Source organism: Typha angustifolia, chromosome 4 (assembly GCF_048772165.1).
Source record: "Typha angustifolia cultivar Huaian chromosome 4, ASM4877216v1, whole genome shotgun sequence".
Taxonomy (NCBI): domain Eukaryota; kingdom Viridiplantae; phylum Streptophyta; class Magnoliopsida; order Poales; family Typhaceae; genus Typha; species Typha angustifolia.
The window spans coordinates 6,632,211-6,637,052 of NC_133242.1; the positions used below are offsets into that span (position 1 = coordinate 6,632,211).

At 39.9% G+C, this 4,842-nt stretch overlaps 1 pseudogene; it reads left to right on the forward strand.

Annotated features, from left to right (window-relative positions):
• Positions 1–1,339: 1,339 nt before the first annotated feature.
• On the forward strand, positions 1,340–4,561 carry LOC140759162 (uncharacterized; annotated as a pseudogene).
• The last annotated feature ends 281 nt before the right edge of the window (positions 4,562–4,842 follow it).

Consider the following 4,842-nt stretch of genomic DNA (forward strand, 5'->3'; position numbering starts at 1 on the left):
GTTCACTGAGCCTTTTGCTCATGACTCTCTTTATTTCTTTTCTAACCCCCCAGATATGTGGTACATGATAGCATCTTGAGATATTATGAAAAAAATATTTTAGAATGATGAGGTGAGCTATAAGTGCGAGATAGTACAGATAATGATTTGTATAGAAATTGAGTTGTATCATTGTTTGTTATATTTGTACTTTATTGTATCAGACAATGATTTGTATAATACATATCAGATTATAGTGCACTCATGTATTAGTTATTTTAGTTGTATCTTGATGGTTTGTCTTTGCCTGTGTGGGTCCTACTAGATTATGTAGTAGTGTAGTGTATATTACTCGTTCCCCATGTGGGTCCCTTCTACCACATGGAAGGAGCCCCATTGCGGCATTGATTACATGACCCATTGGTTCAGACCATTGCTTGCCCTAGCGGCAGGTGGCTCGGGCCAATCTCTGACTGCGAGTTGCTCTAGTTCTGGCCAATCTAAAGTTGCACTTGACTAATTGTTTTAGTCGAGTCATGACATGTATTGTGAACCTGAGTTCAACTTGCACTAGTCAAGTTCCTATCAAGGTCGGTCTAGAGTTAGCTTATATAAATATGTGGAGGCAAGGTCATGTCTAGCCCCTAATCTCCCTTGTCCATCGCACCACCCTTGTCCTTGAGGGCCAACTTCCTCTTCCTCATATTCTATCCCACTCGCGGGTAGTGTAGTATTTATCCTGACCTTGGGCCATTGGTTGGTCGATATCTCAAGATCTAGCCATCCAAACCCTAAGATGTTGACCGATTGGACAACTCGGTTGTTGAGCGACAACATGTTCATATTTAGGAGGATTCAACAGTTAAATCATTTGGAATAACCTTCAAATTGTTGTGGCTAAAAATCTATCCAAAACTATTACGAATCAGATCAAGCCAGATTGTAACATACCATCCACAGACGGATAAGTAGATAGAGGTCTTGAACTAGTGTTGGGAGCAGTACCTTCAGTGCTGATGTGCCACATGTTGGGTTGTTGGCTCCTAGTTCCGGGCCAATTACTCGTTCTAAGTCCAAGGCTATCCGAACTATTCTTGAGCAACTCTTTGTAAAGAAAATGGGCAGTATAGATGATATGATCCGGGCCTTAGGCGAAATCGGTCCACTCAGAGGGCATTGGGCTGGGCTCAATACAATTATCCACTCTATTTCCTTATTTACTTGTTGCATTTGCTTTAGTTTAGTCCCACATTGAGTAATGGGCTAAGTTTACTTGTATCTCTCTCCTATAAATAGAAGGGCTGATCTTTACTTGAGGGTCATAGATAAATTATTATGAAACTTCTGGCTTGAGCCCACTTCTACCCCTTCTATCAGATTAGGATTTGACTCATCATGGTTATGTCCCTCTCCCCCATAGTCGACTAGTCGTTCCCTCTCAACCCTGAGAGCTGACTCCCTCCTCCCTCATCTTCTCTGCCTTGCGCAGCACTCCGATCTAGCCCACAGCATCTCACTCACCTCCTCCTCGTCCTACGGTCTTCCCCATCCGTCGGACAACCACCATCCCATTGATCCTTAGGTTCCACATTCACGTCTATCTCACAACCATCTGACCTTCGGTTTGCATAATAACTCTTGATCTACTTAACCAATTGACCTACTATCGATTTCGCTTGGTCCATGACTCCTAGAGGAACAACCTGCCAAAATATCATATCTTTTGGATGTTTAGATCAATCAGAATTTATCTGAGAATACCCACCACCAGATCTGTTCTGATCCAGAGGAGTATTTGGTAAAACCTTGATATTTGAAAATCCACATATTGCTCCAGATCCCACAACCCTATTTTGGAAAACAGACTCAAAGATCTATCTTTCATCCAAATTTGATAAATATCCAATGGTCGGATCATCGGTAGTAAGCCTGGAAGGTACGACTGTATTTAGATCCAAATCAGATCTCAATCATCATCTATTTCGAATTCTTTCCTAGATTTCCTTAACTATCCTTCCATATCTTCCATATCCCCTTCCATCAAATTTCATCTACCCCATCCATAGCCATTCCATATTCACCATTCATCCCTAATCCTCCATTCCATATTCACTATTTAGTGGCTATTTATTATCTTTTGGAAAGTGAAATCTGTTTGGCCTTGAAAAGGCTTGTTTTGAAAGTGGATTGGACGTAAATGAGTTCAGAATTTCTCTAGCTTAAAGAGTTACGAAATTCTTGTCTAAACCTTGGTTTAGTGGCAAATCTATCAATTCTTATCACTAACCTTCTTCTTGAGTGTGGCTAATTACCCTAGTAGAATTTGTATGTGGCGTTCCAAACATATTAAACAAACGCTGTTAGTCCTCTTTTTATTTCTTCCTTTTGGAGCTTGTGAATGCTCATCATTTTGGTATCAGAGCTAGGTTGGTTTGTTTTGGAGATTTTCTTTATCAAAATTCGTGGCTCATAGAGGGAGAACATCAATCCAGCAATCTGAGAGGAGCTAGTTTGGAGCAAACTCAAATCTTTGCGCTTCACTGAGGATACGATGAGATGGTGGAGAAGATGAATCGTTAGGCACAGATGGTGGAGAGGCTAACGGTGCAACACCAAGACAACGAAGCCAGCCGAGGGATCCAGGAAACAACATCAAGATGAAGATTCCTCTATTCAAAGCACTAGTTCTCCTGAACAATATTTGGAGTGGGTGCAATGGGTAGAAAAGGTGTTTGAATACCAAGAAAATTCAGAGGTTCAAAAATGTCAACTTGCTGCCCTTGAGTTCACTGATTATGCGAATTTGTGGTGGGAAAGTCTAAAGGCGCAACGGCGAAGAGATGGAGAAGAAGAGGTCAGAAGTTGGATACTTATGAAGAGGAATGCAAAGGCATTTTGTACCAGAATATTATCGTCAAGACCTGTATATTCCTTTGCAAAGTCTTAGACAAGGTGGAATCTGTGTATAAGACTATATTAAAAGAGCTTGAAACTTTGATGATGAGGTGTGAAGTGCAAGAACCACATGAGCAAACAATTGCTAGAATCATGGGAGGATTAAACAAAGAAATTGCAGACACAGTTGAACTTTAGCTTTTGTGTTTCTTGAAGATGTCATCAACTAGCAGCGAAGGTGGAGAAACAAAGAAAATGGGTTACAATCAGGGCTGTTGCATTTCATCCCACTGGGAGTAAACAACCTTCTTCATAGAATTCTAATAGTTGGGGTTCAAAGCAAACAGAAAAGGGGTTTCCAAGTAAACCCTTAGTAAAACCTTCAAGGGAGAAAGGGAAGCTAACCGAAGCAGGACCTCCCAAAAGAAGCTGTGATGTTAAATGTTTCAAGTGCCTTGGTCACGGGGAGATATCGCATCCGAGTGCCCCAACAAAAGAGTCATGATCATTCAGGAAACTCAAGGCGAAGTGGTTAGTGAGGATAAAGCTGACTTGAAAATGGAAGAAAAAGACCCTAAAGAAGTCACCATTGAATATCCCGATGAAGGTGAATTATTTGTAATTTGTCGTTCTTTGAATTTACAAGCTGTAGCAGAAGATGAACAATGGGAGAATATATTTCACACTCATTGCACTATTAGCAACATGGTGTGTGGACTTATCATCGATGGTGGCAGTTGTGCAAATGTTGCTTCTTGCATAATGGTGGAGAAACTTGGTCTAGCTACAACTAACATCCTCAACCAAACAAACTTCAATGGTTGAAAGATAGTGGCAAGGTAAAAGTTACAAAAGAAGTTTTAGTTGGGAAGTTTTACAAGGATCAGGTTTTTTGTGATATTGTTCCAATCAGTGCAAGCCATCTTCTCTTGGGAAGGAGGCCATGGCAATATGATGGAAAGGCAATTCATGATGGCTACAAAAATACTTATTCATTTCCTTGAATGGTAAGAAGAAAATTTTGGCACACCTTAGCCAACAGGAAGTACAGAGAATTGAATTCTTCAGAACCAGAAATAGGACTTCCAGCACAATTCGATGATATGTTTCATGCAGAATTACCAAAGGGGCTACCACCAATTAGAGGAATTGAGCACCAAACTGTCCTTCCAGCAAGTTAGCTACGATCTAGGAGATTTAGTTTGGATACACTTGAGGAAAGAAAGATTTACAAGTAAGAGAAAATCTAAACTCATGCCCCGAGCTGAAGGACCTTTCTAGGTGTTAGAATAGGTAAATGAGAATGCTGACTTTTTACAAATTTCAATATGAGAGATTTAACTCCATATTTCGACGATGATGACTTTTTGGATTTGAGGACAAATCCAAATCAACCCGGGAAAGATGATGTGCCTCATGTCGGGGTCGTTGGTTCCTAGTTTTTGGCCAATTAGTCGTTCTAAATCCAAGGTTTGCAAACTACTCTTGAGCAACTCTTTGTAGAGAAAATAGGCGGTATAGAAGACTCCGTAAAGAATGAAGAGGAGATCAAGCGTAAAGGGACCATTTTGCTCATTTCTGAGAGTAACTTACTTGGGTTACATTTGTGCATGATTCAGCCCATTTTAGGACCAGAAGAATATGGATTAAGTTTCCATTTTTCTTTCATGTTTTAGTGTCTTTTTAGTTCCTTTGACTTAGTAAGTGTACTAGCCATTTATTATCTTTTCAGAAGTGTAATCTGTTTGGCTTTGAAAAGTGTTGTTTTGGAAGTGGAATAGACATGAAATGAGTTCAGAATTTCTCTTGCTTAAAGAGTTACAAAATTCTTACTAAACCTTGGTTTAGTGGCGAATTTATCAATTCTTATCACTCACCTTCTTCTCCTTCTTGAGTGTAGCTAATTACAGAATTTGTTTGTGGCATTCCAAACTTATCAAACAAAGACTGTTAGTTCTTCTCTTTTTA